Raw genomic sequence first — 14,299 nt, 5'->3', positions numbered from 1 at the left:
AAAAGGGAAAAAATCAAAATCTATAAATCAAGCAATGAATTGTTTACAAATCAAATACAATTCCTTTAACTAACAGTTAAATTGTGGTGATATATTTAAATATTTAGTAAGAAGGGAACTTCAAACCATGGAATATTACCTTTGTCATTACTGTCATCCCTCAGTGACTGAGATTACAAATCAATACTTATGGAAAGATTGTAAGAAAATCTGTGAAATAGTAAAGCATAACCTCTATTTTCAAGCAACAAAATCAAGACATTGTATGTGGTTATTGCCAAAAGGAAATTGCGTTCTAATTTGGAAGAGGATCTTATCAAAAGACATGGATTTATTCAAAGCTACAAAGCCTAATGGGTTACTAAAAAATAAGTTGTAATATGGGATCATGATACTTAAATTGAAAAAATATGATTTTCTTTTAGAAACATTACAGTTATATAATGTTTTTTGAAAGCATTAGAATTTGAAATTGGGACTTTATATCAAGACAAATTTTCATTAACAGAATGTACTTTCCTACCTGAAACATTGTAGATATCCAAGAAAAACTTGAAAAGCATAAGAGAACTTAGCATAATGTACTTTCTTTCCTTCCTTAACATTCTTAAAGAGTTGAGGTTCCCCAATTCATCAGGTAACTTTCAAAGGAAATGACAGTTATAATAGTCCAATTCACAACTGAAGATGTGTCACAAATACGAGGGGGCATCTCCTCCAAATCACAAAAGTGCTCCATGTTATCATCTAGCATTATTGGAAGCTTAATGCTCGACTAGGTGTTATTGAACCCAAACATGTTTCCAATCTTCACTAAAAGCTTAAAGATAGCTTCTCTAAGTTCTACATGACTTTACTATGCTCTTGAAGTGGGGGCACATGCAGCCTCTCCAAGTGAATAGTCTTACACTAAGTGAAGATAAGGCCGATAGATCATTTAGTGTGGATCTCTTTAACCCATAATTGAATACTATGCTCTCTTGAACCCATAATTGAATACTATTAGGACTTTCAAATTTTTCATGGAACTCAAAAATGTTGGAAGAAAGTATTTGCTTCCAAAACAGAGTAAAACTAAAGCCTCGCTTGAGGACAATTGATGTCACGCCACTAATACTTCTCCATGGAATCTGTATAGGTAAACCACAAATGCAAAATTCCATTAGAATATTGTGTTTATTGAATACACAAATGAAATCATTGCATTTCTTTAAAATATCTTTTGAAATCAAAATTACCGAAATTACATATCGATAACCTAGTGGGTGTAGGATAAAATTCACTTGTGTCATTCACAAAAAGCATGAGAAAAACCTAATACTATATATAAAACCAAGAAAAATTCAAATTCATCACTTCTAGGGACCTCATAACCACCCTACCAATACACAAGTATGTTCCTGTTTGCAGTTAGAAAAATTACCCAAATTACAATCTGTTTACTCCAGCCTATGTTGGAAAGTTATAGAAGGATGACTAGTGCAATCAATCCATTCCTTTTAGCCCTGGATTTGTTTCAGTTTAAAATAGAAGTATACAAATATACTTGTCCAATGTCTATGCTTTAACCATTCACCTTAAGATGTTTTTACAATATAATTTCCTAAGTCTATTTAATATCTTAATTATCATAAAAACCAACCTATATCTATCTTAACTCCACATCTACCACTCTTAGGGGGATGAAATCTATTTATCCTTCTAAGCACTTGGTAGACCCAGAATTAAGATGGATCTAAGATGATAGAATTTCCCATTAAATAGTCTATGCTCACATGAATACCATGGCATTACCATGGGTTATCATAAACCTGGAGCTTAAAAATTACTATTAGTAATTTATAAAAATTAATAAAATTAATAGTTGATTTTTATTTTATTTTTTATTTTAACCAAGCTAAAATGTTTAACATACATTAAATTACAACATCCATTTTTACTCTTGATCCACCAAGCCCCGAGAGGGATCAAATATTTTTTCACTCTATGCTAGTTTGCATATCACGATATTTGATACCTCTCGGGGGTTAGTAGATCTAGAGTAAAGATGGATCTATGCTGGTTTAATTCCCCCATTTAAATAGGCTACATTCCAGGTGAATACCATGGGTCAATACCATGTGCCATTTTGGTGAATACCATGGGTCAATACCATGTGCCATTTTTATTTTTATTAATACTAATATTAGGGTTAATAATGTTTTTTTCATGGTATTAATAATAATCTAGCCCATGGTATTTGTCCCATAGTATTTTTCCCATAGGTTTCACCTAAATATAACGCATTTTTTGAGTGTTCGTAAATATAAGGTGACTTATGGAGTAAATATAAAAAATGTTTTATTTGTTTACCATACCTCTCATTTATTTATATTTTTATTAATTTACCATACCTCTTTTACAAATATGGTATTTGGCCCATAGGATTCACTTAAATAAAACCTCTTTTTTGAGCCTTCATAAATAGAATGAGGGTTATGGACTAAATATAAAAAGAGTTTTTATTTATTTACCATACATCTAGTTTATTTATATTTTTATTTATTTACCATACCTTTTGAGTAAGTATAAAAAGACGTTTTATTTATTTACCATACCTCCACTTTACTTATATTTTTATTTGTTTACACCCTTGCATGTATATAAGGTGACTTATGGAGTAAATATAAAAAATGTTTTATTTATTTACCATACCTCTCATTTATTTATATTTTTATTAATTTACCATATCTCTTTTATAAATATGGTATTTGGCCCATAGGATTCACTTAAATAAAACCTATTCTTGAAAATTAGGGTGAATGGAAGGTTGTAACTCCTAATTTCAAGGGCTAAATTTACCTTTTTTACCCTCTCCCTTAAAATAAGGTGGGCTATTTGAGGTGATTTGTAAAAATGTACTATGATACAAAATATTCGCCCACTAAAAATTTAAAACCCCTTAATTTCGCCAAAGAGTGAACATTCGCCCCTAAAATTTTCCATGATTTTAGATGAAGATGCCAAAGGAAAAGGAAAAGAAAAAGAATCTACTTTACATGACAGACAACCAGATGCCTAGGACCCAACAGATAACGATTGAGATGAAGAGTACTTTAAGATGATTCAACATCACTACCAAAAGATGCTCGATGAGTCCAGACCGGTGCATCATTCTTCAAAAGAATTTGATTTTGATAATGACTATGATTCAGATAGAAGTCCAATGGGACCTTGGTAAAATCTTTTGTACATATGTACCAGAAAACTTTAGTAGACACCATCGGTTAAAATATGACGAAAGGACCCTCAATTATTTCTACTTTTTCATGATAGTTTTAGAAAAATAGGAGTGAGGATTTCGATATAAGGAGGGATCTGTATATGTTCAAGACATCGCTGGACTGAGAACTCTGAGATCTCATGTTGTAAAAAGCCTTATGTATTTTGCTTGTTTTTATTAATATCGAAGCCTATTGGGCCACCTATCTGAGGACAGTTTCTGTCATCCAAAAGAACCTAGAACTATAAGGCGAAGGCGTTGAAGACCCATGGAGAGAGGTCATAGTTGTGTGTGCATGTTCGGTTGAGGAGAAGTAACCCACTCAGATTTGTTGTTTGAAAATCTTCGAAATTGATCAAAGTAAGTTTCTTATATCGAGGCTTTTGTTACATTGTCTCTTTGTGTTAAGTTTAGTAAAGCTTGCTACAGTGCTGCTACAATGTCGTGCTCTCCATGTGCTATGTTGTCACCTCTTCGTTTGTCTATCACCCCATTTTTGGTAACCTTAAATTTATTTATGATGAGAAACAACTAGAAAAATCAGAAAAGGAAGAAAGAAGAATAAGGAGATAGAAGAAAAAGGCTAAAGAAATCCCTATGTTTCAAAGAGATATGAGTGCACCCAATTATTGGGATCAGGAAGAAGAAGAATCAAAAGAAGCAGTAACTGGACTAGTGCAAAAGAGTCCACTTCAAAGAACACTCGAAAACTAACCAATGAAAAAAAGGAAGCATATAAAACAGATAAAGCTTTTGTTTCAAAGAAAGAAGCGATGACCCTTGATCAAGCTGCCTCCAAATTTCCTTCTTTTATCTTACCACCCATAAATAACCGGAACAAGGCTCATATCCTGAAAGAAGTGAATAAGTATCCACGTGTTGAAGAAGATCTGTATGTTGCCAATACAAGTGGCTATATTCTAGATTTGGATAATTCTTCAAACCCTAGAGAATCAATCCGGATTTGGATAGGTGCTCTGTATCAGATGCAGATTACAACAAAATTGGATAATGTATCCATTATGGTCCTAGCAGAAAAACACATGACTGGTATAGTCTATGATTGGTGGATGGGACCATTAGAAGAAGAGAGAAGAGCTGTCATGGAAGCCGGACTGTCTACATTAGAATTATTGCTAAAGACACAGTTCGTGCCAGAACTGGTTGATGAGAAAAAGCAATTGATAAAAGATCTTAGTCGAATGGAATTAAAAGATTTGAAGTACTTTGATCAATTTAGTAAAGATTTCATGGCTAAGGTTTTCAAAGCTAATCTCTCAAATGATGTGGCTCAAAAAATTTCCTTTTTGTCAAAATTACCAGGCAATCTAGGAGACCTCATTATGAAAGATCTAGATGTACAGAACAAAAGACTAGATCAAGTTTATTGGGTTGACCTTCTTTTTAGAATTACAGAGAAAGTTAAATAATTATGCTGGCAAAAGAAGGCGCATGACATCACACCCAGTTCAAATGTCTGCAAAATCATGCTACCATGGACGCCATTCAAAAAGAGAAAGAAAACAAAGAGGTATGGTAGCTTTAAACCCAAGAGAGTCTCAAATCCAAGAAAGTTGTTTTGAAAGTATAAATTCTTGAAGAAAAGATAAAAACCAAGAAACAATAATTGTTGTCTCATTTGTAAAAAGGAAGGTTATTTTGCATGAAAGTGCCCACAAAATTCATCAAGTAAACTTAAATCTTGTATAGATATACAATAATTTCAAGATGATTGGTCTATAGTAGAATCAGAAGATGATATTTCAGATGTATATATTTTGACTGAAATATCAGATGCAGAAGAAGAAGAGTGCATTTAGAATATGAATATCTATTTATCCTATTCAGATGATGATTTTTCAAAAGAGCTCCATTACAATGAACAAGAAGAAGAAAGTGAAGAATAAAGTGACATTAAAGTCACTAGCGAAACAATAGATGTTTTAGAAGATGAATCCGAAAGTTCACGGTTAGAGCAGCCAGAACAAAAAGCTAAGCAACCTGTGTTACCTTTTCCAGAAGTAAATTATTTCTGTCCATTTCTAAAAAGAACCACAACCTCGACCAATCTTCCAAAACCAGAGATCAATAGGGTAGAAGAAAATACTTTGTTAAAAAAGATAGTCAAAACTAATAGCCTTATTTATATCGTAGTTCAAGTTCAAGTAAAAAATGAATGGATATCTGTTTATGCATTCATAGATACTGGTGGATCAAACAATTTGGCTAGACCATATCTGTTTAAATCTTTATGGAAACTGTTGCAAAATATACTGGTGTCTGCAACCATAGTAGGATCTGTGAGTTTAAATCATTATGTAGACAATATTCCATTAAAAGTTGGGGGGAGTATAGTTAAGATTTCTGCAATACAGCATTTTTATCCCTTGGCTAGTTTAATGTTGGGAATGCCATTCTTAAATTCTGTGCTTCCAGTAACAATCAGCCAATATAAGATGATTATAAATATGAATAAGAAGGCTATTGTTGTACCTAGATTGTTTATTCCAAATTTAGAAGCAAGACATGAAAATAGCCAGAAAAGAGTAGGAGTGAGAAAGCCATTAAAAGATTTTGATGATAGGCAGGAAGTTCTACAAATCTATGAATCAAGAGCAGAATCTAAATAAAAAAATGGCATGCATAGATCCCAATTGGTCTACAGAACAAACTGCTATCCATGACAGACTTCTAAAAAGCTGTTTAGAAAATCCACAACAGTTTTGGGTAGTAGAAAGTCCAATGCAAGAGATTGTGACCTTGCATGATAATGGAGTCAAAGGGAAACTGATTCCTTGCACTCCTTCAGACGAGCAAGAAATAAAGAGACAAATTAAAGAATTGTTAGAAATGCAACTCATCGAGCCAAGTGAGTCTCATTATTCTTGTTCAACGTTTCTGGTAAGAAATCATTTTGAGATAGTCAGAGGTAAACCTAGAATGGTGATAAATTACAAACCTCTAAATGCAATTACTCAGAGTTTTAATTATCCACTGCCAAGACCAGAAACCATAATGCAGAAAATACAACACAACAAAGTATTCAGCAAATTTGATATGAAGTTTGGATACTATCATATTCAAATACAGAAACAGGACCGGCATAAAACTTCTTTTATTTGTCATGTTGGATTTTACCAATGGAAAGTTGTTCCATTTGGTTTGAAAAACACCCCTACATTCTTCCAGCAAAGAATGGATTTCATTTTTGTCAAGTATGATTTCATTGTAACATATATTGATGACATTCTTATTCATAGTCCAGATGTAAAATCCCATCTAGAACATTTAGAGATTTTTCTAAAAGAAGTAACAACAGCAGTCAAACAGCTGAAAGCAGAATGTCAGCAATTGCCAAAACTCCAACCCCCAGGTGATGGTCTTCTTATACTCCAAACTGATGCTTCTTTAGATTTTTGGGCAGTCGTTCTTTTTGAACGAAGGGAGATAGGTTGTTTTCGGGAAAAGTGTCTATTCAGAACAACCCTATCCCACTAAGGTGTGACAGTGACCTTAGAAACAAACAGAGAAAACTACTTTTGTATTCTTCTTTATGAACTATGAACAAAGAGAAATAGGATGAACCAACCTGTATCTTGCGCTAGTCCTTTGATCCAATCTCTCTCCTCTTTGATAGCTTCCAGCTACCAGCTCCCTTATTTTCCCAGCTTCACCAAGTGCCTGCCAGATCACAGAAGAAGGAAACTATACAAAGACATGGGTTCATACTCATAAAAAGCTTAGGATCAGATTTAAGCTAAACATACAAATGCAACAAACGTCAATGATACACAAGCATGTAGGAGAAACTCAAATAGTTTTATTGATATAACAAGAAGATCCAGGAGGAGTTACAACCGATGATTCCTGATCCAGCATCAACCTCCCAGCAGAGAATCCCCTCTTCACCTCCAACAAAGCATAAATCACCCAATACTTGATATCTATCTCAAAACCAACAGCAATTCTTTGCAATGTACAATATTCCAGCCTCAGTTGTATAAAAGAAACTGTAGATGTTCTTTGTGTGTTTGTTACGTCATTTATAGTTTCCCATTGCAAAAGTAGAATAGTCACACTGTCGTCCTTTGATTTAGATCTGTCGCAAGTGTCGATTTTGATCATAGGAGAAAGTTTATTTGCTGTTGACAGTCGATTATGCTTTTACTTTGCCTTTGGTCTGAATTTGTGACTTTCTAGTGTCGAAACGAGTGTTTATTTCAAAATCATAAAGTGTCGTAATCGTCTCTACCTTTTGATTTCGAAAAGAAGCTTGTTTGTGTTTTTCACCTGAAAGCGAATTCAGATTTGTACAACAACTTTCTTTTTAGGCATCAATATTAAGAAAGTGAAAAAAAAAACACATGCATGTGCATTTGCATATTGACAGTCTGTTTGGCTTGATTTAGGAAAAGTGCATTTACAGTGTGCTCTTTGCTCTTTGCGAAAAGATTGTGTCTTTCTTTTCCCTTGTAGCTAGGATTTTCATTGCTGAAAAGAGATAAAAGTTTGTTTATCATATTTAGATTGCATTTTATGAATTACATCTACATCTCGTGGTGATCCCAAAAGGAAAACTTCATAAGAAAGATCAACTTAAAATAAATCTCAATGAACTTAACAACGCTTTGGAACTTAACGCACAACATTTAGAGGTCTAGGCTAGAGACGTATTCCAGCATCGTAAAGCCTGGTAACTGTTGTCCTCATTGATGGTTGGGTGATTCCTCCACTTTGAGACGATAAGTGCCAGTACGGACTTGTGCTCCCACGTACCGTCGAGTATATATTGGGAGACCCCTATAGGCATAAAACCTTTATCCATAGGAAGCCGTGTTGGCCGCCCTACTGATCGCAATGCACCGAACACAACATTCGGGAAGATTGACTGCCGTACCGTAAAAAGTATTCTGCATTTTTGTGATTGGTTTGGTACTCCCTCTACCTAGACCTCCAGAGCAGTCCCTTTCGTTCCTTTTCAGACTCCTTAACGGAAAAGGTCCATCTGAGCACTTGTCACTTCAGGCTCATTAAAAATCGAAGGAGACTAGAGTCATCTTTTGTTTTTTCTCGACTCTTTAAAACTGAAAAAACAAGTTGTGTCAAAGTGTGTTAAAATTTATTTTAAACGGAATATTCATACCCTTTTCCTACGTTGATCTTTGGTTGAGAAAATGGAGCCTACCAACCAAGGAATTCCCTTGGTGGAAATCCTAGTCCCTTCTCCTCTTGGGGAGATGTTGGTGTGCCCCATATGGCCACATTGTTGCTTCCAGGACTGACAATTGGCTTGCCAGTATGGCTCTTCTCAACCAATGTCATTCAGAACACCACTATTCCTGAACAATCGAATCAACAATTAAACGAGTCCAGAGTTACCCACCAACCTTCTACTTCCTCTAATTCTTCCTCTCCTCCTTCCTCTTCGCTTGATGGAGCTAGTAAAACTAAAAACCAAGTTCCTAAGGAGAAGAAGGAGAAGAAGAAGAAAGAGAATAAGAAGAAGGAGCCAAAGGCGAATATGGGAAAACGAGTGTCGTCTAACGAAAATCCACACACAGCACCAACCAGGCCTAAATTGCCATGCGTCATTTGCAAAGGAGACCACTTTCACAGAGATTGTCCTTGCATCCCCCGGATACTAAGGGACTGGTCTCCTCGTTTGCACAATCCGGTGTCATCAACCTCTGGTGATCATGTTGAAAGCACACCATCAACTAGTGAAAGTGAAGCCCCAGGACAAAAAGGGAAAGCTAGATTTCCTTGTAAACTGTGCGAAGGCAACCATGCCCTCCACCGTTGTCCCTTCTTAGATGAAGCTAAAAGAGTTTTGGATGATCGTCCGGTTTCACCGTTACGACTTCCTCCTGGATATAAAAAAACTCTTGCCGAGTCCATCACTAGTTGAGAATCCAGCTGGCCCGCTCAGGTGGTTGGCTGAAGCGCCTATCATTGAAGATAAACCAACTGAATCCATACCAGACGAAAGTCAAAAGGTCGAGGCGGCAGTTGACCTGTCTTGCCTTCAGAGGTTTTATCTTCGGATGATACAGTCACTGAAGAAAACAAGGATGACACCGTCCAAATTCTCTTCATCAACACAGACTCCGACGAACATTGGGGTAGTCTATCCATTCCTTTACCGCAGGAAGGAAGTTCATCAGAGCCATACCCGGCCGTCTACTCGGTCCCACCTCCAAGCAACCTAGTTGTCTCCTTCGACTGGAATCAACTAGGCAGACCCCGATTACCAGCAAGCATACCATTCCTAATTATTGTTCAAATATATAGAATGGTCATGGCTGGTATCATCATAGATGAGGGGGCTTCTGTGAGTATCCTTTCCTCTATTGCTTGGAAAGCGCTTGGTTCGCCATCACTGTCGCCTAAGATGAGAAATCTGACAGGCTTTGATAAAGGAACCAGTCGACCTTTAGGGATCCTTCCCGATGTGCCCATAACATTGAGAAGGAAGACAATTCACATGAATGTCATGGTAGTTCAAGGACCCTTGGATTATAACCTACTCCTTGGACGAGATTATATTTATTGCATGGGAGCCATCATCTCCTCACTCTTTAGAGTAATGTTTTTTCCGCACGAAGGAAGAGTGGTCAAGCTCGTGGACCAGCTTTCATTTCCCGGATTACGCATAGAAAATAGTCATATACCATCCCTAAAATGGTCTCTTCACACGCAAAAAATGTCTCAATCCCCAGTCCGTCCTCCCGATGAGCGCGAGTAATTCGGAGGGATATGACTGAAACCCAGGGGGCATGCATCCTGGTCTGCTTCGGCAGGAAACTTCGAGTATAGGATAGGTTTCCACGGGAGAATATGACTAGTCTGTACCCCGTCCGTCGGTGGAAGAGGGGTTATTCTAGAATAAGATTCTCTTGTCAAAGTTATGTGAGTTGGTGGACGTCGTCACTCACCTTTGTTTATCTCGGTAGACATCGTCGAAGAAGTGTTTTGTTTGCACCGCAAATAGAGCAATCTTTGGGTGACCTGTAAGAGGTAGGCCTCTCCCGATAGAACAAATGTTTTGTGTGCAAATTGAGGGGTAACCTTGAAACCATATTTTATACCTGGGGGCATGCAAACCTTTTGGAGTGCAAGCGAAGGGAGACTATTTATTTTTTTAAATTTTTAGGTCCTCCCTTTAAACCCGTAGGCTAACCCTTTAAACTCGTAGGATTAGTCGTCACCTAACTTGCATAAAGAAAGGATGTGAGGAAAAAATCTAAAAGTTGCCGTTTTATATGAGACATTCTTATCATATGACTGGATTAATCGAGCAGATTTAGCACATAGTTCAAGCTCGTTAAAAAATAAACATAAGATTCGAGCTCCCAGCGGAGTCGCCATTTTGTTTTCGGGAAAAGTGTCTATTCAGAACGACCCTATCCCACTAAGGTGTGACAGTGACCTTAGAAACAAACAGAGAAAACTACTTTTGTATTCTTCTTTATGAACTATGAACAAAGAGAAATAGGATAAACCAACCTGTATCTTGCGCTAGTCCTTTGATCCAATCTCTCTCCTCTTTGACAGCTTCCAGCTACCAGCTCCCTTATTTTCCCAGCTTCACCAAGTGCCTGCCAGATCACAGAAGAAGGAAACTATACAAAGACATGGGTTCATACTCATAAAAAGCTTAGGATCATATTTAAGCTAAACATACAAATGCAACAAACATCAATGATACACAAGCATGTAGGAGAAACTCAAATAGTTTTATTGATATAACAAGAAGATCCAGGAGGAGTTACAACCGATGATTCCTGATCCAGCATCAACCTCCCAGCAGAGAATCCCCTCTTCACCTCCAACAAATCATAAATCACCCAATACTCTGATATCTATCTCAAAACCAACAGCAATTCTTTGCAATGTACCATATTCCAGCCTCTGGATCTTTGGGATGAGGGATCCATATATAACATGGAGTATGAGTCAACTTATGATTTGACTAGTGTCTTCTCTCTGTCAGTTCTTGCTTCCACTTGGAGACTGAGAGCCTCTCACTCATCCTTGGTCGAATTCAGTGAGGCAAGTGTCATTGGAGAAGATCCTGGAAGCTTCCATTGTCTCTCCACCTCGTGGAATGACTTTGCCACTTGTCATTTCCCGCTCAACGCACCGTGGTAGTGCATTTAGGTGCGTTGCAATGCACTTAGCTAGTGTATTTGGGTGCTTTGCAACGCAGCTAGCTAGTGGAGCAGCTGAAATGATCCTGATTTGAGTGATTCTGAGCAGTTTCTGGTGGAGAACTTCTGAGAGAAGTTGTAAGTTGTTGACCTTGTTCCTTTAGGAGTTAGAACAACACTTTTAGGGACTGAGGAGCCCTTGGTTTATGGACATTTCATGCTTAGAGCTGTAAGGCACAAAAATGTCTATAACATAGGTAAAGAAAGACTCTATGTCTATGCATCAGGTGAATTCACACATAGCCAGAAGAATTATTTCATAGCAGAAAAAGAAACACTGGCTATATTCAATGGGATACAAGGGTTTGAGTTATACCTTACACCTGTGAAATTCTTAATAAGAACAGACTCCAATAATTTCAAATATATTTTATCTGCCAAGATATCAAGACAAATTGCAAAAGGAAGAATTCTTTCATGGCAGATTTGGTTCCAAGAATTTGATTTTGAAGTCGAATGGATCCTAGGTAATTCAAATTATTTGACAGATTCATTAACCAAGGATACGAATAAAGCATTCATTACTTGTCCAGGTTCATATTTTACCATTCCAGGAAAAGCATCACAAGACTATAGTTTTTATTCACTTGTTGACAGATTCAGTGTTAGAAAATTATTATATATGATAGAGAAATGAAAGACATATAATATGCGGAAAAACACAAACACATAAAACCAGAGAGACACAGATATACGTGGTTCACCGAGTTTGGGCTACATCCACCCTGAACAACTAGTCCTTCCTTTCTATTATCCAGCAAAATGAAGAGACACAACCTACAGCAGATCCGCTATAATATCCTTTGTTTTCTCTCACAATCTCACCTCTCTATTTCTCGCTCAGAGAATACACATCTATTACACAACCTCAATACAATGCCCTCATACAAAGAGAGGGGTTTCCTTCTAGGGAAAAAAAACCTAAAATAAACATGAGTTCTACCGTCAGATCATCTGCCTAAAGAACAGCCCAAATTGACTAGAAATTACTATACTTTTACAAGGCAATTTTACATCTATTTTTAGCTTCAGGGGCACTGCACCCGAATCCCCTGCCGGGGGACCGCTATCCCCTGGACTGCCCAGCCGAGGCAGATCGGCCCCCCTAAACCCCTGTGGGGGGGACAAGTCCCCCCCACCACCCCACGTGGAGGGTGTACAAACTTCCTAGGGTATACATCTGGTTGAAACAAAGACCTCTAAATAATCATGCTCCACACCCAACATTCAGATTTCTTGAAGTACATGCAAGCCATCTTGCAGAAGAAATCAAGAAAGTTGTGGGAATGAGACTGAGAAGAAACAGTTGGATCAGAAAATGCCAACCCTAACAATCCAAGAATGTAGGTATGTCTTTAGGCCTAGATGTTGAACTGGTAAAGGTATATCCTTTGCCTAACATGAAAGTAAAGTTTTTTTTCAGAAGTATCTTAGATCTATGGTCTAGTGAATATACTGAAAAAATGATATGGATCCTAAAGGTTTTAAACTTTTATCAAATTATTGGAGGAATTTATTTTGGTCTCAGCATTTTCACAGGAGCAAAAATTTTAAATCTTGAAGCCATTCCTTTTAAGTCTAAAATAGAGAAATACATTCTATCTCTAAAAATCCAAACATTTTTGAGGAATTAGAAGCATCCTTTCTACAAAGGATTGAGGAGAATTATGCACCAAATGACACTTTTCCTCAATATGAAATTTTTTAAGGATTAAAAGACGGTTTCGGCAGATAAAAGATTGTGCTTTACTAAACTAAGAACAAAGAGACAATGTAACCAAAGCCTCGATATAAGAAACTTACTTTGATCAATTTTGAAGACTTTCAAACAACAAATCTTTTTTCTGCAGAAACCATCTATTATCTCCTAGTCAGAAAATCCTTAAAAAATTTCATATTGAGGAAAAGTGTCATTTGGTGCATAATTCTCCTCAAACATTTGCAGAAAGGATGCTTCTAATTCCTCAAAAATGTTTGAGATTTTTAGAGATAGAATGCATTTCTCTATTTCAAGCTTAAAAGGAATGGCTTCAAGATCTAAAATTTTTGCTCTTGTGAAAATGCTGAGACCAAAATCAATTCCTCCAATAAGTTGATAAAAGTTTAAAACCTTTAGGATCCATATCATTTTTTTAGTATATTCACTAGACCATAGATCTGAGAGACTTCTGAAAAATAACTTTACTTTCATGTTAGGCAAAGGATATACCTTTACCAGTTCAGCATCTAGGCCTAAAGACATACCTACATTCTTGGATTGCCAGGCTTGGCATTTTCTGATCCAAGTGTTTCTTCTCAGTCTCATTCCCACAACTTTCTTGATTTCTTCTACAAGATGGCTTGCATGTCCTTCAAGCAATCTGAATCTGTCAACAAATGTATAAAAACTATCGTCCTATGGTCCTTTTCCTGGAATGGTAAAACACGAACCTGGACAAGTAATGAATGCTTTATTCATATCCTTGGTTAATGAATGTTTCAAATAATTTGAATTACCTAGGATCCATTCGACTTCAAATCAAACAGTTGGAACCAAATCTGCCATGCAAGAATTTTTCCTTTTGCAATTTGTCTTGATATCTTGGCAGATAAAAAATATTTGAAATTCCTGGAGTCTGTTCTTATTAAAAATTTCATAGGTGTAAGGTATAACTCAAACCTTTGTATCCCATTGAATATAGACAATGTTTCTTTTTCTGCTATGAAATAATTCTTCTAGCTGGGTGTGAATTCACCTGATGCATAGGCACAGAGTCTTTCTTCACCTTTCTCCCTTCATTAAAAAGAAAGGCTACCCAAAAATCTAAAGAAGCATCAGTTTGGAGTA

The sequence above is a fragment of the Pinus tabuliformis genome, chromosome 2_2 (assembly GCF_031772625.1).
Source record: "Pinus tabuliformis cultivar Carrire ecotype Pingquan chromosome 2_2, CPIR1, whole genome shotgun sequence".
NCBI lineage: Eukaryota > Viridiplantae > Streptophyta > Pinopsida > Pinales > Pinaceae > Pinus > Pinus tabuliformis.
This window is presented reverse-complemented; position numbering follows the sequence as displayed.